Source organism: Corapipo altera, unplaced genomic scaffold (assembly GCF_003945725.1).
Source record: "Corapipo altera isolate COAL_440 unplaced genomic scaffold, ASM394572v1 61, whole genome shotgun sequence".
Classification (NCBI taxonomy): domain Eukaryota; kingdom Metazoa; phylum Chordata; class Aves; order Passeriformes; family Pipridae; genus Corapipo; species Corapipo altera.
The window spans coordinates 3,094,340-3,117,419 of record NW_020884910.1 but is presented as its reverse complement, the minus strand read 5'-3'; the positions used below and the strand labels follow the sequence as shown (position 1 = coordinate 3,117,419).

The window sequence follows — 23,080 nt, the reverse complement described above, 5'->3', positions numbered from 1 at the left end:
TGAAGTTATCCAAATATCATGGTTGGTCAAACTAGACCTTTTAAGGATCCCTAGTCCGCGTGGCTCCCTGTACTAATGAGAGATCAGGGTTGTTACTGGAGAACTCACTGAGATAGTTGAAAAGGAGTAAATGTCTCTGGCATACTGTGAAATCCTTAAATGAACTCAAATGACTGGTCTCCCACTCCATTATCCTGTAGTTGAGACAGAAGTTTTTAGCCCTTTGGCTGAGCTGGCAGCACAGACAAAAACAGCTGATTGGGAGTTGAATGTGAGTGAGGGGCCAGACCAAAGCTTTATCTGCTTACTTAGGACTGAAAAGGCAAAAGCAAATAAGCTTTGCTTTTGCTATGTAATATCAATTCACGATCAAGGTTTTGATCTTTGTCCTGAAATATGAAAAACTACACCTCCCATATTGTCAAGGTGCAAGCCATGTCTTACCTCTCTGATTCTTGGGTAGAGCAGAGGTTTTTCTTGGAAGTTTAGAGTTGGTTGGGATATAAGATAACCAGTTTCTGTTAATTTGTCAGCAGCCATGGGATGAATGGCCATTGCAAGTCTTGCAAGCTTCTATTCCAAATGTAATGCACTTCCTCTGCCTTTCCTGTCTGAGTATTATTTGCATCTATAAAATCAGTAAAACACATGAAAGAGCTACTAGGAAAAAAAACACCAAACAACAAGCAAACAAACAAGTAATCCTCCTCCTCTCTCAAATGTACTGCAGTTGATCTAGGGGAACAAATGAGGAAAAGAAAAAATGATCCATGACAGATGTTAGTCACATCATTGCCTTACTACAGGAAGTTGCTTTGATTTTTCCCAGTGAAAGAGTAGAGAAAAACCTGCACAGAAACAACACAATACTTTGCAACTAACGCATTAGATTTTAGATATTGAGTGCTTGTGAGCCACAGTCTGTATGCCACAGACCTAGAGGGTAAACAGTTTTTTGATGCAAGGGTCAAAATGTCATCTAAAAAGAGGAAAAAAAAAGGTATATCAAACTATTTTCATCAGGGTTGCTTTGAACTTCATGCCATGTTTAAGAATGTCAAGTGCTTTTCAGTTTCAAACTTCTTCATGTGCACCTTTGATTTAATTTTTAATGGCCGTGAAAGAAGAGTGAATATTATTCTCACTTCATCTTTGAGGAAGATTAGGACTGACATGACTTCCTGAAAGTGATGGGAGGAGTAGGTAAGCCTTCTGTTTGACATAGTTGGACTGATCTTTCTCGAAATCTTAAACAGAGCACAGGTCAATTGGATGTAAAGGCTGTCTTTTATTCATTGCCAAGATCATGATTTTGTTAGTCTAATTGACAGCACGTAATGTATCATGGAGGCTGTACAAATGGCATCCATGCAGTAGATACTCTCTAAAGAGGGGCCTGGAAAGACTTAAACTGCCAACAGCACCAGTGCTGGCATTTTGCTCAGTAATATCCTTGACTTCTTTCCACTCTTTACGAATGGGGAAAAAAAAGAAGTAATCTGTCATTAAAGAAAGATATAATTAAAAAATAAATTAAGAATTGTTAATGTGTAATGCTAAAACAGACAGCAGAGGAGACCTCTTAATTCCAAGGAAACCTGTAGTGGGACAGTGCCATATGTTTAAAACATATGGACTGATGAAATAAAATGCTCTGGAGGGAGGGCACTCCAAGGCATTACACCTTGCCTAGCAGCATTTGAAGCTGGAATATAAAAAAACCATGGTGGGATGGGACAGAACTACCTGCTGCACAGACACATTAATGAGGCAAGTGGACAGTTAATGGACTACTGATTAAGCACATTTTAGACATTCACTTAACTAAAGGAAATATTATTGTGCTGCTGCTTCTTACCCAGGAGGTCAGAGATTTAAGCCGTAAGAAGCATCCCTGAGGGTTATTAAACCATAACCTTTCAGATCTTCCAGGAATGAGCATTCAGCAATGTACCACTAGCCTGTGAAATCGCATAGTCTTCCTACCCTCCCTTCCTCCAATTTTTGTTACATTCACCTGCTGGGTCTTGTCTTAAATTAGACTGTGAGCTCTTCCTGGCTGTCTTTGTATTTGCATAGAGACTAGCACAATGGGGCCCTGATACTGAATAAGGCTTTTGGATCCTACTATAATGCCAACATATGAGTAATGAATAGCTAATAGTAATAATAATAATAGTGTAATAGTCTGCTTTGTGTATAAGCTGCTTTTTTTTCCCCCCTCCTCTCATTTTTGTGAGTTACCTCACCCTCAGTGGCTTGAGCACAAAATTTCTTTTCTTATTTTTCTTTTGTAAATTGAAGTATCTCCAGTCTAGCAAGCAGACTTACACTGGTGTGCTGGAGAAGAGCACAGGGCCCTAGCAGGAAGAAGAGGGCATGTGATGGGTAGCACAGACATTCGGTCAGGTCATATAACAGTGTTGTACCTTGAGCCTCAAGTTTCATCTGAGCTGCCTTTATAGTTGTTTTGGTAGCCTCTCTCCTGCAGTTTATTCTGTTTCTTGTGACCTTTCCAGTTCTGTTTCTTGCTTCACAGTTGCACAAGGAGGATGCCAAGGGTAGCTTTACACAGAAGCCCATACTATAAACAGGGATGGCTTCTCTAAGGGGAAATTGCCTCTACTAGGAGAGATTCCTCTAGAGACAGATCACCATACCCTCAGAGGTAAAAGGCTGGTAAAGCACTGAAGGCAGCTAGTGTAAAAAGAAAAACAACTTTTCACTAAAATTGTATGTGTCAGAATTAAAATATTAAGAAAAAGAATAGGGAACAGTTAGTTACCTGTGGACTGCCATGGTCTAGCTCTGATTACAGTTCTATTTAACTGTTCAGGGGCTTCTAATGGCTGCCTATTATCTCGATTATCTAACCTTTTAAAATTGAGGGAGACAAATTTCTTTAGTGGATGGATTTTTGGTTTTGGAGATTTTTTTGGTAATGTTAAAGTGGATACTTAGCCTGTGTAGCTGCATGCACCTTCCCCTTGCATTACCAAATATTTTTTATTTCTGTATTGCCTGTTGAGTTTTCTTTCTTCCCCTTATCCCGGTGAAGGTGACCCATCATTACTCAGCAAATATGGATAAAGAAGAGTAAAGCTTTGCTTGAACTTGTAATTCCCAGACCAGGTGAAAATGAGGACACAGTAGAGTCCTTGCAGGGAAGTTCTTATACTGTAAAGAGCAGTTCTATAAGGAGCCTTCTGTAGACCCTTTTTATCCTCATGCCCTATCCTTGCTTTGTTTTCTAGTGACTTCCCTGCTACCGATACTGCTACTTTGGGGCCAAAGAGCACCCCAGAACTCCCTTACTATTTGAAGGAGTGGGACTGCTGCCAAAAGCATATTCTGCCCCTCATAGACACACATCAATGTAGATCTGAATGTGACCTCAGGGAAGCAGTGTGAATCTTGTGTTTGGAGAGGTGCATCCATGAGTGTGTGCCCTATTTTAAGTGGGAGATGTTGCTTTGGGAAGACTGTAGCCTTCCAGAAGAACCAAAATCTATGCAGTGCATGGCCATTTCCTGTTTTCGGAGGTGCATACTCTCTGTGGACTGCCTTGGTGTATATTCTGCAGATAACCACGAGTTAGTCTGCCTGTCTGTCTGAAGGGGATACACTGTAAGGATGGGTCTTTCCCAGTATAATTTTTGACTGGAAGGAGACTCTGAGAGGTGTGTAGAAAAGGAAAGAGATAACCCCCAGGAAAGTCAAACTATCTATTTATTTAGTTATGTGTTTTGGGTTGCGTTTTGCATTAATCGCTGCCACACACAGGAGCCCTGTAATTTATTATTGGTGATAAGTGTGGACAGTAGCTATTATTTTTGTTCCCTGTTCTAAAACGTGGCAAGCGGGGACACTTAGATTTATGGAACATGCATTATTCAAATCTCGGGGCCCGATGGCTCAGCATGAACAATTCCAGCTATTTCCAGAACCTTTCATGTCTTTCCTCCTTTATTCCTCCTTGTTTTTTCCTTCCCTTATTTTTCCTTTTCTTTCTGTTTTGTTAGGCTGTATTAGGACAAGGGGAGTTTATTTAGGCTAGGGTAGCTCCAGTGAAACTTGCGTTTCCACACCAGTGACAGGACAGGCCTCATCTCACAGGGACTTCACAGGCTGATGCAGAGGGACCCAATTAATGCCCCTTATGTGGAGCTGGAGGAAAAGGTGGTGTGTGTTTGAATAGACATCTAACTAATAAGAAAATGCTGACGTGGTGAATAGTTTCCTGGGTTAGGGTCTTCTTTATTTACCCTTTAATGGCTGACTTCCTCTGGAGCTGTTGTAGTGCTGGAGCAGACTGTATCTCTTCCTAGGCTGCTGTCCATAGCACTAAAGCTACTTTACCTCTCTTCCTCAGGAGTGATCTACCTCTAGATGTGCCTGAAATCACTCTCACATCTGCATTCATTGTCTATACAGGTGGATTTCACACTGAGAATCTAAATACCTCTACTCTTTTCTTTGGTGTAAACTGCAGGATTATGCAGGGTTATTGGTTACACCAATGAAAAATTGTGGGAGGCTAGGGAGTGCCCCTGGCAGACATCCCCTCTAGCCAATGCATGTATTTTGGCTAGTTTCTCCCTCTAGCTGGTGGCAACTGCTGCTTTATGAATAGCAAATAATTTCTGCACGAAGGCAGAAGAGTTGGTGTCTAGGAAACTCCTACTTACATGCAGTTAGAAGCAAAAGAAAAAAAAAATCTGATGTAGAGCCATGGGAAAGCTAGTAAATTCTGAGGAACCTTCAGAAGAAGTGATAAAATCCAATGGTGGTAGCAAAACTGAAGTCTTTATCACTAAGGATTATATGTGGGGGCCTAAACACACCACAGCATGGAAAGGCAAGAATAGTCAAGCAGTAATGCTCAAAGCAGAAGCATAATTTCATCAAAATGAAATTATGAGTGACTTTCATCAGTGACTTGATACCACCTGGGGAAGTCCAAATAACACCTGATCCACACACACTCTGCTAAAGTCTTACAAGCCTCCATGTGAGCACGTCAGTGCCATCTGGGGCATGTTTGTATTGGAATGCCTTCCTTTTGTGCAGGAATGGAAATGATCTGCACTAGTATAACCTTCTTTTGTATCAATGTAGGTACATCTGCTCTGGGCTTGTAGGATAAAACCACTACATTTTCACACACATAACCCTTGTCTCATATTACATACTACCTTTTAAAAATGCTGTTGGAAATAAGTTGGCAGAAACCCACAAAATGTGGGAGACAGTGGAGAACTGAAGGAGACAGCCAAGCTAAGGAGGCTCAGAAAACTGGAATCTGAGGGTTTATTTCCCCTGCATTAATTCACAATGATTTTGTCTGCCCTCCTGTTAAATTGTAGAGCAGGGAGCCAGGGGGCTCTAGTTATACTCATGAAAATATAATATATGGATAACAAATGCTTCCTTACACAACATGATTGTATTTGCTCAGTCTGTTTGTGTAACTACCAATGAGCCCTGGTATTCTCGTTATTCCCATACTAAATCACAGCAGAAGAAATCTTTATTTTTCCTTCTTTTTATTGACACTGCTAGGATATGTTCCCAGTCCTAAGTATTCTTTAAAGAAATGAGTCAGAATTGGGGGGGGGGGGGGGGGGGATATAAATATGCAGCAGCGTAAATGGCAATTCTGAAACAAAATGGATTGGGAAAAATCAATGGGATATCATAAATTTTGTCTCTGTGTGGGAAAAAGTATTGTAAGGTCACAGACAAGCAATCTGCATAGATGTGTGCGGGCTCTATCAAAATACCAGTTTTGATACTTCTCTGATTATCTCACCTTCAGTGAGACAGATTTCAGGTCTCAAAGACATAAGCATGTTAGCTGTTTGTCAGCCTCCAAAATACCACAGTGAAGAGACACTCAAAGCCATGCTTTTTATACTTTAGGAAAGAAACAAAATCAATACTAACTCAGAATTGGACCAAAGTTAGACATCCTGATTGCAAGTGCCGCTGAACTTTGACATGTCATCTGGAACAGAACTTTGTGGTTTGTGCTTTTCTATAATAGGATTACTCTGAATTATCCAAACTGAAATTGAACACACATAGCAGCAGCATACAGGCTGGAGAAACAGTTTATCAGGCTCAAGCAAATGTTGTTTGTAGCAGCTAATTTCTTGAATGCACAATAAGGAGTACTGGCTCCCATTGTAGGTGCTCTGGATATAGTTCTGAAATAGAACATTTTCTCTGGTTGGAGTTTATTTGTTTGTGGGGTTTTTTTCTTCTTTAAAGTATAAAAGTAAAAATTAATCAAGAATCAGGATGGAAGGTTGGAAAGGCAAGAACAAACAGATGATGGGAAATTAATTTCTAGGAAAATATCTGAGCAAATTGAGTATTCTGCCATCCAAAGCTTTGATGAGATTAACACGTACCTGCAGACACTTTGATTTTCACAAACTTCCATTTTGATAGAGTTTTTCCAACAGATGTTTTTTCCAACCAGTGTTGCTTATTGTGGCTCAGTCATTTTGAGTGACTTGGGTAGACCAAGTCTGTTACCTTCCCAGGGGAACCAGTTGAAGAGTGACGTGACACAAAACTTCAAGTAAGTAGATTATTAAAAACTCAGATGATAGTTGTAAGAGTCTAGAGGGAAACATAAGGATATTGAAATCCTTGCAATGCTCTGTACTTTATTTATAGTGTTAGGATAACGCCTAGAGGTGAAATAGAGTACCTGTCCCAAATTTGGTATGTTTTGAACAGTAAAGGCTTGAAGCTGCTATCGAATGTCTGCAAAGGATTTTCTCTGTCTGTGAATAAAGGTGAGAACATGAAACCATGTATATAAAAGAGGTGACAAGGAAAACAGAATAGCCAGAACACATAAAAACTTTAAATGTTCTCAAAACCTGGAACCAAATCTTATGGGTTGTGTCTACATGAAAAAAGGGAAGAAAGACAAGATGATAAGGGCAGTCATACACTTAAATGAATCAGCAATGCTAATAGCATGTGCCAGAGATTTCTGGTAATAGGTATATTGGAGAGATTAATGGATCTACGAAGAGATGAGAATAATAATTAGTGAAGTGTATAAAGACAATGAATGTATTATTTATAACGTGGTTCTCCATCTGGAAAATGTGTTTATTGGTAGTTTCCTGTTGATATCCATGAGGGTTGAATTTCCTCCTTCCTGATTCAGGCAGTGGGGGGTGGTCAAGCTGTCCTGTTTCCAGTAGTAGCTGGGAGACCTAGTGCTGCCCATGTACTATGAGAGGCAGCCTCCTTGAAAGCACAGCCCATAATTTTAGGAATGTATTAGTTAAATCCAGCATCAGCCCAACTGACAAACCTAGCTACTATGCTCCCAAGATGTGTCCTTTCCCCAGTTAGTTCTTGACTTTTAATAGCTTCCCTTTCTCTGTTTATTTCTGATCGTTACATGGTATAGCTGTTCTCTTCTTTTCTAGCTATGAGGGATGTTACTAGGGTAAGATTGCTTTTATTTCTTCCCTACAGCTCTCTTAACTCTCAAGCCATTGCTAAACTAATCTAAGAATCCCTGGTTTTGACTGGGTCCTTCAATCCAGTGGAGACATTTGTACCCAGTAAGTTCTGGTAGAGTCCAGCAGGTTACCTGCAAGTGATTTACCTCTCTACTTTGGATTCTTCCTCTGTCTTAATTGTTATTGTTTGTTCCATCTGTCACTGCCTCAGTTTCTTCACTTGTAAAATGACTATAATACTAAAGCCTAAGCTTACCTAGAGCAGGAGTTGGCATAGTGAGAGTCTTAAAGATGTGATGCTGGCAGGTGTGGAAGGAAGGCTATGTTGGATGCTGAAGTAAATAATGCTTATTATATTAAGTTTCTCTCAGTATCTCCCTCAGATTCCTTTGGAGATTTTCTTGGTTTTACCCTAAACTGATTAGTAGAGTTCCCTATGTTTTTTTGCAAGCACTGGTGCCAAACATCCGCTATCTCAGACAAATGTTATAGATCCTCCAACACCAATAGCTTTTTAGAACTTGTCAAAAGGAAGACAAGCAATCTTATTTATTTATCTGCCAATTCTCTGTTTTATTTAGGGTGCCTGCTGTTTGGATAGGTGTAAAGGGATTGAAGAATGTCAGTGGGCTTTTCTAGAATGAAGGAGAAAGGATTAGATATCTCTGTAACCCATATAACTTGTAGATTAGTAATGCCAATGTATGTAATAAAAGCATCTTAATGGGCAGAGGCATGATTTCTGGATTGCCCCCACTTGGTGCCTCCTTGACTGTGTTTTGCCACTCATCTATTCCATGATAAAGTTCCCTCCAGAAGGCCAGTCATCACTTTGGGTTTTAGATATATTAGTTCCTTTTCAGGGATCTGGGAGTGCTATTAAAAACATGACACTGGCATCTGCAAGGAGTTGGGTTGGTTCCATCATTTGATCTTCAAAATCATATCACGACTATCATGTCTTACAAAACACAACAGGACTTAGGAGAAACCCACAGCAGGGGCTCTACCATCTCCATGTGCATCAAATATGAAAAAAATTACAGATGTTCTAGAAATCTTACCTAAAGACTTTTATGACATGCACCTTGTTCTTCTAATCTATTGAAATTAGATGAAACCCTTGGGAAATTTTGAGACAAGAGAAATATGAAAACCTATGTAAGAGGGAAACCAACCAACTGCAGCTTATCTTTTTGCTCACTGAAATGAACACCATGACTGTTCTTTAAATCTTTGTGTGCAATCAGCATTTGGAGTAAAGCTTCAGGCTAGAGCTAAGGTTGAGAGAGGAGGCAGCTGTGCCGCTGGAGACCATGCTCCCACAATATTGCTGCCTTCAATCACTGGCAACTGCCTCCATCTTTATTTGAGCTCTTTTACTGCACTCAAGAAAAATACTTTCCCTTACCTTCATTGTCATGGGCAGAACAGTATCTACTTGGGGAATTCTATTGAAACTTCCTTTATTACCAGTTAACATAGACTTTTAATTACTGGTTTGTGTATGGAGAAGAAAAAAAAAAGAAACAGCAAAACAAACGCAAGGAGAAAACCCTTTCTTCCCCTGCCCCAGGTTCAGCTTCCACCTCACATCTCCCCTTACCCCCTTAAATTTTTCTGCCCCACATTATGCTCACTGTGACCTTGACAGTCCCTAGAATGAGGTGACAGGAGACACAGAAGGGTGGGTTGGTGTGTGATGATTTCTTGCTGCTGCTCCTGCTTTCTTGTTTTTTTTATTTCCTTGCTCCTTTCTCTTCACCTGTTTCCTGCTTGCCTTAGGTCTCCACAGCTGTGGACCCACAGATCCCTGCTTCGGCGTTGGTCCACCCATAGCAGTAGTCATCTTAAAGGTGTACCTCCTCTTATAAAATCTCCTTTTGTGTTTCCTCATGTGTCCTCTCCAGAGCCCCTTGCCCCCGTGCTGGGGCAGTGGTACCAGGGCCCTCTGACTGGCCACGGCACAGTGGCGGCATGGGTTGGTACTGACTGGGACCAGCACAGGGCAGTCCCTGCCCTCTCCCATACAGGTCACCCTGCTCCCAGACCTCTGACAGTGATGCCCTTATGTTCATTGGGGGGAAGGTGAGACATACTCGTTAAAAGGAGAGAGGGCTAGCACATACTAAATCAGCAATTGTTTAGCCCTTACATGCCAGTTGTGTTGAGGTGCCAAGGATTTTAGACATGCTGAGTAACAGAGTAGACAAGCATAGCTGCTGTGCTGTTTTGAAAGAATATGTGTGTGGTTGGGCTGTAAAAGTCTCAATTCAGGGCAGCTCCTTCAGCTGTTTTACTTTGCAGTTTTGCCCATTCTCCTTAACTTTTGAATGTCTCCTTCTTCTGTGTAATTATCAAGACCAGTATGGAAAAATCAGGAACTTGCCTTTACCTTGTAAAATTTAGATTGAGGGCTTGAGGTGTATCCTTTGGTAATCCAAGGTCAGAGACATGGCATGATGCAGGGTTCCTTCAGCTCTTGCCCTGAGATTTGTTGGAGGAGGGCTGCATTCATCTGTTTTGCAAGTCAGTTTAGGAGGGGCTGAAAGAAAAAAGAGGATCAAAAAAGGCTAGAAAGCTGATGTATTTGACATTGGAGGGGAAGATCTCCCCTTGAAGTTGTCCCAAGACCTGTCTGAATAACGAGGCCTGTCATGGGTAGACAGATAAAGACCAACTGCTTGATAATGGCAGCAATAACATTTTATCATTGGTAGAAAATATTCCATGAGAGGTCTGATAACATAGCCAGGGATCATGTATGACTTATTCACCTGATACTGGCATCTCCCCTTCAAATAGTTTCTGTGGGCAACAGAATGCAGACTAGCAAAGTGTTTTGCCCTGGACAGCAGAGCACAAGCTGAGCCTGGAGTCCCTTTAACAACAGAAGAAGAAGAGATGAACAGCATCCCTGGGACATTTTGCTAGTGCCAGCTGGACTTCTAAGTGAGCTGAGAAAAGCAGATGTCATAGCACTGTGGAACTGAGAGTTCACTTTAGAGCTAACTCTGCAACAAGGAACTACTTTAGTTTTTTCATAAGTGTTGTTCAAAAGAGAGGAACCTTTTTTGACAGTCTGCCCTTTTCACAGTCTGTTTGTGTTTGTCGGCCTAATTTGAGCTTTAAAAAAAATCTTGCATCAGCGTGAGTATCACAGTGGGAACTTGAGGAAGCTGGAGATGCTTGAATATCTGTCAGGTAAAGGTTGTTTGTGCTCATCACCAAATGGAGTGTGCACTGTTTGGGATCATTGGGTACCTCTTCTTTCTTTGGGAAAGCCGAGGACTGGAAGACCAGATGGAGTGACATGTCAACTCTGAGTTCCATCAGGGCAGCTCTTGGGGCCTTTTGACTAGAAGAGCAGCTGGTAGTGGAGGTAAAGATATAAACTCACTAGCCAGACTGTTATTCAGAAAGGAAGTAAGAGGCACTACAACTCATCTTGTTGATAGCTGGAGCAGCTACCTATAAGTGCAAACGTACACCATCCAAATTCTAAATAATCTCTCTTTTTGATTACATTAGGCACATGGAAAATATATATTTAATATTTGCTACTACTCTTCTTTCAGTTGTATTCTCCCTGTTCTGTACAGTGTGCTCATTTTAGGAATCTTCTTCTCTATAGTTTAAACCCCTTTGAAAGACAGCCTGTGTTTGCCCCTCAGAAATCCCTTAATTGTGGATGCAATAAATGTAACCCTGGAACATGCCAGCATGCACACAATGTCACGTGTTACAAGCTGGCAGATCCATAGACCCCTTTGAGCCAAAAGTGTATAGCATTTTATTTTTTTTCTCTTTTACCACTATGTCTTCTAATACCACTGTGAGAAAAGCTTCAGTTTGCATTCAGTATTTCACCTGATCCCATCCCAGCAGTTGGGGTGAAAGCAGCTATGTTTTTGCCATAAAATATAAATCATCAATTTTCTTCCACCCAAGCCCTCTTCTGTGACTTGATCTTTATGGCCGTCACACTCCAGCAATACTATTGCTGAAGATCAGGCACTTGTTCTAGGAATGTGCACGGAAAGAATTTCACTGTCTCTGCAACATGCAGTTGACCATTACTGCTGTTGAAATAACATACATTTTGATCTCTGGTGTGTTTGTTTCTCTCACCATTTAGTCAGGGCTCAAAGGTGACAGGAAAAGCAGATTGTCCTTTAGCTTAATAGGTTGCCCTGCTGTTTTCCGATGCAGAGATCCCTGGCTTAATTTATTGCTAGAATGGATTGCTTCCAAATAAGGATAATCCTCCTCATGCTGTTTCTTCACTTGGTTACCTTCCTGTTCTTTTCACTGGCAACATCCGCCTCTGCAATTCTGGCTTATTCTTGCCAAAAGACTCTTATTCATTTGCTGTGTTTATTGTAGTTATGGTCCTAAACCCGCTCTCTTCAGTAGCTTAAGACTTTTCAAGACAACTGCTTCAGGGGCTTGAACTTTTTGCTCATGTTTTCAACCCAAAAGTAAGTTCCAGAAGAGGAATCTGCTTGGCTGTGTTGGTAGTGAGGATTTTGAAGTCATGCCGTTTTTCTGGCTAAACACATTGAAAGTAATTACTTTGTGCTAGATCGACTCCTGCTTGCACTAGGGAGAGGAAATGCCAGAAGTTTCCTATCATGAAATTCCTACAGGAAAGCACCATATAATGCAAAGGCATCTCTCACAGCTGCTCTTTAATAAAAAGAGATATTTAATCTGGCTTAATGGATCTCCTTGGCCCTTGAGGCTGGACCCGGCTTTCACCAGAGTAAGAACCACTTCCAAAAGACATGATTGGGTTTTACCTTCAAAACATCAAGTCCTCTCAGATCTGAAGTGGCTTTGGCACCCTCTACTCCTATCTGTCCCACTGCTGTACTTCCTTTACTCATGTGACTGCAGAAAAGAAGATACTAGAGATGAGGTGGAATTCCAACTTTGGTGTGATTGATTGAAGTGCCCAGCTCAGTCTGATTTTGTTTCTCAGTCCCTGAAAAGGCAAAAGGAATAGTATGTGATTGTCTCTTCCCCTCTCCAGTTTATGAGGACTTCTCATCATTTCTTCCTCTCTCTCTCTCTCTTTTTTTTTGTTTGTTTTGTTTTGTTTCCTTTGGAGGGGAGCAAGAGCATTGGAAAGGAAGTTAGAGCTCTTGCAACATTCAGATTCAAGCAAACTTGTGGAATTCAATTGCTACTTCTCCATACAACCTTTTTTCAGGTTTGCAGTGAATGGGCAATGACTCTGACTAACAGTATATAACTAAGTGTAGCACTGGGAAAGAGCACTGGCACTTAATTTTAACTCTGTGCAAATTTAATTATCAGCAGCAATTCATTTATGCAAGTAATTTTCAACAAGAAGCTCCTATTCCAAACAGAGGCTGAAAAGAGTATGTGAGAATGCATTTAAGACCGAGACAACTTGCTGTCTAAACTGAAAAATTGTTCTTATCCAAACACCTTGAGCACATGGAGTGCCATGATCTACCAGACCCTTGCCTCCCTCTGCGAGGGGCCAAAGATAAGGTTGCTCTCTGAACCTTGGAAGAATGAATTTCTGAGTTCCTGCATGATTAACATCTCAACTGGAAAACTACATCAAAAGAGCTAATTGGTGCTAGACTAATTACTGTGTATGAAGGGGTTAGATGTTTTCTCATATAGGGCCTCCACTAACGTTCTGCTGGGCAGCAACTGCATTAGTGTGAGAGTCAGCTTTCCTTCTTTAAAACCAGTGAAGGTGTTCTGCCTCAGTCCTCCACACTGGTTGTTGGAGGACTGATTGAAATTTGAAGTCGTGCTCTTCCTGTCTGGCCTGTTGACAGAATGGTTTTAAAATCTGAACATTGTCCTGTCACCAAGGGACAGCACAAAATTGCAACAGGGCCTGGATAAAAAGGCACTGTGGAACGGGAAGTTGACTGCTCACCTGTAGTGCAAAATAACCTCATTGATACTCAGGAGGCTTCAGTCTCTGTGACTTTCAACGTCTTCCACAGCATCAAACTGATATTTCAAAGAGATTAAGAACTGAAGGGAACATATGATATCCATTTAAAGCCAAGACTTCAGATTTAATGAAGACTGTATCAGAATGAGATATGATTCAGATATCAAATTACATTTGTTTAGCCCAACATGGCTTAATAAATCACAGCAACATTTAATAAATATTTATCTTCTTTTAATCACCAGTTAGTGCTTTTTCTGATCTCTCCATTCCCTTAATGGCTCACTCCTGTATTTATTAAATGTGATTTCCATTTCTCAAATAATCAATACATCTTTTTATATTTTATAATTTGGGCAGCTTTACTGAACTTTTGGGAGATTTAATTAAGATTAAGGTTTAATCTTTAATTTCAATATATAAATTACCATGCATTCTCTATTAAGACATTATTTTGTAACCTCATTTGGTTTGAAATCTTGACTGGAAATGTGGCAAGCTCAACAGTAGTTATAGTACAAATGTTAATGAACTTCAGAAGAATCTTTGGACTGGAGAGGGAACTGGCTGAAAATGCATCTCCTTAGCTGATGTGGGTATCTGGTTAATAATGTGAAATGGGTAATAAGGAAGGTAGATTCTGTGTTCTGACAAAGCTTTTGTTTGCATGGATATCTGGTGCAGCAGTAGGAGTCAGAGTGAAGTCAGTTGGAAAACAGCAGCCTGTGGAAATAACACTTGTAAATGATGACTCAGGCACCACACAATGTGCGGCAGGCTCTGAGCAGGGGAGGCTCTGAGCAGGTTTGAGTCTAACACGGTATTTTCTATGCCACATGCCCATACCCGCTAAAATCCATGGATTCATCCATGGCCAAGCAATCCAAGGGGAGACCCCAAATCTGGCCTAAGTGCTGCTGGAGGGAGTGGCTCTTTAACTCTTGGCAAGATCTTGACTGCCACCAAAAATCTACCAAAACTGATGCTGTGTAGCAGTTCTGTACTGTCTTCTCCATCATTATCAGCTCCCTAACTCAAAATAATATAAATCTGCAAAGCTCTGCAGGTGGTTGTCAAAGTCTGATTTACATTTCAGGACACATGCATTTTGTGGCCCACTGCCTGGCCCAGGTACGCCATCAGTCTCATCTGCTTGCTGGCCTGGTTGTCCTTTCCATTGAAAAGAAAAAAAAAAAGGGAACTAACAGAAAAATCAAACAGAGGAAAGTAATATAATGTGTAGGTATCTTGTCACGACTTGGGCATGCACCAGGATCCTGGGGAAAACTCTTATGTTCCACAATGCAGGTAGAGCTTATGTTCCAAAAGAGACTCTAGCAGGTTGTTCAAGTCAGAGATGTTTGAGTCTGGCCAGGAGCTCATATTGTTTCATGACTTTGGCATTGATGGTTTGCTTGATATTGGTCAAAAGTTAAATGACTTTTTCACTTTTGTTTTTTCTCTGCGTGAGAAAGTTAAGCGCCCTGCAGGGTGTCATGATGTGCACAAAACTTTTTTTGGTTTACCTACAGAACCAAGTATATAATCACTAAAAAAGCCATAAGGGTGAATGTAATATTTATAAAGGTAATGCACCTGTCTTTGAATATTCTGTGCTTCTGTAACATCTGTCATGTATCAATATAATAATCTCTGAATTTTGCATGACTCCAGAACATCACATCTGCCACGGCCCCATCTGGCAACCTACTGCCTGGAATGGTCAAAGTGCCCCTTTTGCAACATCTACACCTAATATACCCCTGCCCCACCCCACGTGAGATACAGGCCTTCTTGACTCCAACACGGGCATCACTCTTGCACAAAGTTTCATTTATTGATTCAGAATTCTCACTTGACCACTGGACAAGTATTTATCCTAGTAATATTACCTTTAAATGCTACTCAACCAGTTTTTAAATGGAGTTTAACTCCTTCAGCCATTGCCTATCATGTCTTCTTGATATTCCCTTCTCTAGCCTTCTGAATGTGACAAGGTAAAATACAGACTCAGGTGCTTCATACTTCTTTTTATAGACTTCTGCAGCACAGACATATCTCAACTGGGAAACAGACACTGATTTTAGTTAGTGAAGGGCTATCCCCATCTCTTGGTCTATCAGTCTCACTAATGCAACATTACTCTTTGCTTAAGCTTACTTTGATCATTGCTGCCTTTTAGGGGCCCTTTTCCTTCCACAGATGTCTAGGCACAAACACTGTTGGAAGTGGAGGAGGTTATCTGAGGAACTTTGCTTCCCTGACCCCATCATTGGTATTGTAATGAGATATCCCTTAGACTGGAAACAGGGCTTGAGAAGACAACACAAGCTGTTTCTGAGAAATAGCATCCCAAACTACCTATTCTGTTAGCTGTTCCAGAAGAGGCAACAGTGCTCCTACTGACATGAGAAAGGAGCAGAATTTCTTTCCTCTACACCTTTAAGCCCTCTGGTTTGCTACCCATTGCAGGTTTTGAAAATACCTGTAATGAAATTGTTTGCAGTAGCAAGGAGCTGGACTTGATCCAGAGGTCCTTTAAAGACCTAGACTGGTTTAGACTAAAATATTGCTTTCTAGTGTAGTCAGCAACACTGCAGGCAGTAAGAAAAAAAAAAAGGATAGCTGTATTAGATTCAACATTTTGATGATTAGGTGCATTAATCCAACACACAAGGTAATGTTCACGTTGAATATCTAAAACAGAGTTCTTTGCAGACTGCTTACTACTTCCTTCTCTCTGCCTTGAGATTCCTCAGTTGTGTCTTGTGGAGAATAGGGGGTTTGAAAGGCCATTGGGTTGTCTTGCAAATGGAAAACTTGAGTCTTGGAGTTTGATTGTGTCTGACTGTGCTCAGCCTGTGGAACCATTTGGGACTGTTGCCTTGTGAAACCCTGCAGTGTGAGATATGGTGTGTTGGGGCAAGTTTGATGGGTAGCAGGCTGGACATTTGGAATTATCAAGCCTAGAGTACTCACATTAAAATCCTTTATTAATGGAACCTACCTTGCTTGTTTGAAAGAGACACTCTGGTAAGCTTAGTGGCCTGATATAACAATAATGGAAGTACTACACTGGAAGGACATGAACAAGAAATGCCATCACTCTCACCTAGTTGCTGACATCAAGAAGACATTTGGCTTTGGGCGAGTTTGTTGTAATCTTGTAGCAAGAGCTCTGGCTTAGGTTTCTGTATATTTTTGCTTTAGTTTGTCTCTCTACACCACAGAAATTGTGAATCCCTGCAGTCACAAGAACAATAAGAACAATAAATAGCAGGAATGAGTGCCCCTTTCATTAACATTTCCCCAAATTATTAGTACTCATCACTTTGAAAATAGGGAACCAGGCGGTTGGCATCTGTCCTCTGTCATCAGAGTATGCTGTGTGATTTTAGGAAGCTTAGGTGTACATTCTGTGGACCAAACAGTTCAGAGAAAATACAAAAGGTTAAAGAGGAGGAGATACCTGCCTAAGTGGGGGAAACATTAAAAGCAATTAAAGTACAGAAAGAGCAGTTCATCAACAGTAAAGCAGGTGAAGTCCCGGCTGGCCAGCCAGCTGTCTGCATCTATCACTGCTCAGCACCTGCAGACAGACATTTTGTTGCTCATATCCTGCAGCTATTCGGCACTAAGGCAAGGATACTTCGGGAGAAGCAGAGACAGAGAACAGCAGACATTTGAAGGGAATTTTGGACAGATGTAGGAAAAAAAAATCATACCTTCTGGTAAGGCTGAAAAATAAGGTAGGAACACCAGGGGCTGTGCACTGGGAAAAGCCTTTAGGTCACTCAGAGGGGAAAAGAGGCAAGCAGGTGTATTGTGCAAGCATCGTCTTTCCCTTTCCCACTCCTCTGATGGGTTGAGTATGAATAGCCTTGCCTTCTACATCCTGTAAGGATGATTACTGCTATGGTATGCCAGTTGCATGGCTGCCAACCTCTTCTAATTTGCATGTAATGTATGGCAAAGCCATAATGTCATTTCATTGCACAGATCTTGCCAGAGACCACATTCAGAAGCCTGCTATGCAGTTTCTGGCTCTGAGTCCACAGCATTAGTTACCCCATAAGCCCCTTTGGCATTGAGCTTACAAAATCGAGTCCAGATGCCAATTACTTTAATGAGGCTGCAGATTCTAAAATGGACACTCCCACACACACCTTGCCCCTGGCTACTGTTTCCCTGGGAGCGGGCACGGGTGGTTTTGACAGACACTTATTTTTTTGCAACGAAGCATGCAAGAACATCTGGGGAAAGAGAGGGACTTCACAGTTGTCTGTAACTGAGAAAAAAAAAGGCAGCTTGGCACAGCTGCCTTGGATGTCTTTGGCTGACAGATATCACGTGAGTTGTGCCTTGTGAACGCAGAACAGCCTGGTGCCTTTAAAGTACACCAGATGCAGAGGTATCACTTTCCTGGAAGCACTGCTATTGTTCTGCTTTCTTCTGGTTTTTAATGGTATAGCTTCATCAGGAAAGCTGGATGTGAGGTAGGGCCACAGTTAGGAAAGGTCTGGGTTATCAAAGAGAAGGGTTTGCAGCCAAGCCTGTGGATGCCTGGAGAGAACTTGATGTGGACCAGCCAGAATTTTATTGTGCTAAGGCTCTACCAAAGGCAAAGCCCTCAACACACACTCACTCACAAGGGCTTAAAAATAAGTTTTTGCTTCAGTTCTCACAAACATGGGTGTTGCCCCCTTATGCTGAAGGGTAAATTGCACAGTTTGGAGGAGATAACTCAGCCTGTGCTTTTCCATAAATTCATCACTAGAATGCAACACATACCCTCAACATTAGAGAAGACTCATCCCAGCCATGAAGGTCCTCAATCCATGAGGACTGCCAGATAGTAACAGATTAATCCTATACAGGCACAATTACCAAGTCAAACACAAAGGGTTGCAGTGTCATCTCCTTTGCAAGCTCTTGGACAGGGAAATCCTGTTTTGTTCAGCTCTTTCAGTTTGTTTTGTGTAGCACAAGAGGACACTGGCCCATAATCACAGAGCCTGGGTGCAGCTGCAGTCCATCTGTTGAGATTGTGACAGCAGTGTGTAAAACGAAAGAAGTCCACTGAAATCAGTGGAATCAATTCCACTCTCAAGGGACTGAGGCCAAGGTGGGAACAGGGACCAGAGTAACACTGTGGCTGTGGACTGATTAAGTTCCTCTGCCTGTGCCTCAGTTTCTCCACCTAAAAACTTGTTGATACTTTTGCTATGTTGCATTGTGTATTTGAGAGTGCTGTGCTGTCTGTAAAGGTGGTTATAATCCTCAGATATTGTGGGAGTGGGAGGGATTATCATAATTATTTCTGACAAGCAGCTATAATTCATCTTTGCTTACCAGACCCCTGTGGTTGTTTTATTGTGAAATGAGTAAAGGTTATTTCAGTGTGGGAATCATGTGAGCTTATTTGTTGTGGAGCCTGGTAATAAATTGGCTTCAGACAGTGTTGCCTGAGCTGTGCAAACAGAGAAAATTTTATGATTCTTAATTTAATTTGTGTTTTCTATTTCCCACTATTTGTATTCTCTCAAAGTCTGAAAACACTTCTTCACCGTTTGATCTGGACTTTTCCCATTTGATGAATGCTGATTATTTCCTTTTCTCCTTTCCTGAGGTTTTTTCTTTTTTTTGTATAAATACAAAACAATGACTTAATTAAGTCAGTCTCTTGAAAGTAAAGCTTTTTTTTAGTTATTTTAAGCTCCCTCCACTGGAAGCTTCTGCAACAGCATTGGAGAATGAACCAACCTGGGATAAATACCATTTGACTTGGTTTTATGCTGTGTGTTCCTTAAAGAAGTACACAAAAGGGAGGTGATGTTTATCTTTTATTTAAGTCCAGAATTTTCTGTGATGGGATTTAGAGCATTTAATGCACATTAAAGGCTTAACCCTTGTTACAAACCTTTGGGAAGTGAGTGCAGTGCTTTTAGGGCAAAATATACGGATGTAGGTTAGAAGCAACCTTAAGGGATATACCAGGGAATAGGACAAGAGAAGGAATGCAGGATCATAGTGAAAGCTGCAGAGAAAGTTCTTGTCCATTTTGAATGGACAGCAAATGTAGCACCAGAAGAGAAGATGGTATTGTCCAAACTGAGAAAGCCAGAAAAAGGAATCAAATGAAAAGCTCACAGGATTGAATGAAATAAATTCACAAAATAAAAACTCTGCAATTATTCTTCACACCACCTTTCCTCCTAAGTGTCACTACACACTCTTCCATCCCATGCCTTCTGCTCAAAAGGAGTTTTCTAAATCCTGTTGCATGCTTATTGCACTGAAGAAACCTGCTGCTTAGAGCATTGCCTGCAGTAATGTTACTGCATGACACGCTGGTCCTCCTCACTTGTGCACAGTGCCTGGGGAACCCTCCCTTATCAGGGAGAGCTTTGCAAAGGTGTGGGTGACAGCACAGACACAAAGCTTAATCGCATGGTGCTTTTTCTTCATTTTTGTGTACAGCTCTTAATAGCTGTGTAATAAACCAGTATTGATGAAAGAGGTCATTTGCCATTAACTTATTTAGTTTTCTGCAATGAGCTGATGTTTAATTAATGTGTAATAACTTTTGCAACCAAATGTACCCTTTTATATTTACTATAAGGGACAGTTTGAAAATCAACTTAAGCGGCCAATGACTGCAAATGTATTTATTAAGGTTTAAACATGTGTAAATGACTTTGTGCTTATTTGCAGAGCTGTTAAACTACAGTAAATATGTTTTTTTGTCAATTGGTGGTTAATTAACATTCATTAGTTCTCCATTAAGAGCACAGTTTGGTGTCTGAATTTCCTTGCTTTAGATTACGGCTGTATTTTTTCCTCTTCCTACACAATAGTTTTCAAAATCCACTGCCAGTCCTTTGAATTTACCTTGCAAGGCAGGAGATTCAAATAGGGAGAAGTGGAATTTTATTGCCTAAAGTCACAGCTCCCATTTAGGAACTTGGCAGCTTCCTTCTTCACACATCTTTCTCTCCCAGACTTTTGAAGCCAGTGCAAGTTGTAGAGTTGTCCCAGTTGTTTAATGCCTTTGTACCTCTGTGAGGGTTTTCGGAACCATTAGTGCAAAAGCTGCTAACACCTGCATGGAGGGTGGAGAGTGGACAGATCATGGAGGTCCTGTTTCACCCCAAAGGAAATTTGCAAGGTTGACATTCCTGAACAAAGGCTTTTGGGGGCGAGGGGGGTTAGGTGCAGGGAGTATCCCCTCAGCTGGCCGCTATGTCAGCAAACAACCACAAGGTGACACTGTCCCAGTACATTATTTATGTTTTGACAGACGAACGTATACATTTCACATAAAAGATTGTTCTAAGCGTCAGCATCCGCTCCATGTTTCTTAACTGAGAACTAACGTCCGAGACAGGCATCATGCACTTGTTACATCTAAAAATTAGGGAGATTTTCAAATTACCTTCAATACATGTCTTGTTACAGAGTGGATAGCCTTCAACGGTGGCAGTCCCATCCACCTGCCCCTACTCACAAAGGTGTCTGGGAGCTTTGTCCTACAACTGAAAAATGCCAGATCAGTCATCAGTCCCAAGTCATCATCAGAGCAGTTCTGTCTTTTTCCTCCATTCCTTTGCAGCTATCAACATTTGAGGTGATGGAGTATGTTGCTTAGAGGTAGATCCAAGAAAAAGGCCTGTTTCTTTCTTCAGTTGTGCAAATATGCAAGTAGAGAAATATAGGCCTGAGAGGCCTTTTACAAGTTAGGCTTTTGTCCAGATTTATTTATTTATTTATTTATTCATTTATTTATTTAAATGCAATAATGCTTTGGCTGTTTGCTGGAATTGATTTTGGATGGTTTCACCCAGTGAGGTTAAGCTGTGCTATGTGTGTAATTCAGGTGTTGAGTACAAGATCTGACATACATGTAAATGGCTAATACAATAAGCATCTGGGAATGAGTCACCATAATATATGTCAGGTTTTTACAATCAGACATAGTATCAGAAGTATTTTTGAAAAAAAATAAAAATCTGTATAGTACACCAAAATACGGGAAAAAGGCATGTTTGTAAGGGTAGACTTTGACCTGATTTTCCCCAGGATGATGTTTGTTTACATCTAGCCATCCTATTTTACCAGGTTAGGTTTAAAGAGTTAACTGGGTTGCTTGTATGTGTAATCATGAATAATCAGCTGAACTTGATACTGTTCAGTTGCCACATGCTCTGGCCTGCAAACATCTACTTTGGTTCTAGTAACATTACCTAAATTAGTAGCAATGTTAAATGCTTCTCCTTGATTTCTCCCCTCATGAACCTGCAGTCTCTCTGAGGTTTGTGGCTCTGAAATTATTAAAGGAACAGTCTCAGAAAACAGCAAAAGTTTAATCAGCTTAGTCTTGTTTGATCAGTTATCAAAGTCCCCCCTTCAGTATTGTAGTAGTTGAGACTACCAAGATAAATTGTCCCAGTCTGTGTGTAAGGGGAGCATGAGTAAAGCATTGAAACATTTAGGCCAGTTCTAGAAATGCAGTAAATGTAAATGGGCTCTCCTAGAAAAGCAGCAGCTTTTTCAGGCTCCCTCTGGTCCCATGCACATTTCCAGCCTCACTGGAGAGGAAGCTCTTTGTTGTACCTGACATGGTAGCTGAGAGGAGTCATGGGGAATTGCTGATATTAAAACTGTGCAACTTACAGAGAAGGGTGCCATATCAGCAAGCATCTGGGTATGTAACCCACCTTCTCTCAAGTTATATTAGCAGCTTTAATTTGAGGTGAGACATCTGTAAGTAGCAATCATGACCTTTCCTCCTCTTCCCCGCCAGTTCTAGACAGGCCAGTCCTTGAAAGAACAACCCTGTACGCTGCGAACAAGTGGACATGATGACCATATCAGCTGCAGACATAAACCCAAGGTGGCAGCTGCAGCAGAAAATCCCTCCTTCAGCTCCCTGTACGCAGGCTTGACCTGAAAGAACTCATCCCAAAAAGTCAAATCTACTGCAGGATGCTTTACTGACTCATAGAAGGAGAGTTGGACTGGTGTCTAAAGCATGTTATCAGGGCTATTCGGCTTTATATTTACTTCTTCACTAAATTGTCCAGCCCTCCTTGCTGCAGTCAGTGCCTCTCATTCAGGAGCTCAGCAGAGGCAGTAAGGAATAGTTTGATGATGTTTTTCTGCAGAGCAGTAGGATAGGGAGGCCCAGCCTTAGGGCAGGATGGAGACAGGCAGCGCCTAACTAATAGAGTTATCAAGTTCAGTGGAAAAACATGAACTACAGCTCCCAGGAGGCATTCCTTTCCCAAAGGCAGATGTATTGTTGAGAGACTCAAATAACAAAAATGCACTAAATTCAGAATGGCTGAATGTTTGGTTCCATCAAACCCATCAAAATTTCCTAATCAACCATGGCACTTTTTTTAAGCATTCTTGATTTTGGAAATTTGTAAAAAATATTTCAACTCTTTTCTCTAATTTAGGATGAATAGTGATGAAGTTGTTGAAATTTTCCACACAGAATAAGTTCTGATTTGGTTTTTTTCTAAGCTCAGCTTTAAAAATTGAGGTAGCTGCACTTGTTTCTGTGAAGTGCTTTGATATCCATGGATGAAAAGAACTATAGAAGTGCTAATTATTGTCATACTGGTTTTAATTA

At 41.0% G+C, this 23,080-nt stretch overlaps 1 protein-coding gene across 3 annotated transcripts in view; it reads left to right on the top strand.

The window, feature by feature from the left end:
* The window catches only part of LSAMP (limbic system associated membrane protein), a 1,002,030-nt gene that overhangs the window by 653,604 nt on the left and 325,346 nt on the right, over positions 1–23,080 (top strand). The gene's annotated exons all lie outside the window — the stretch shown is intronic.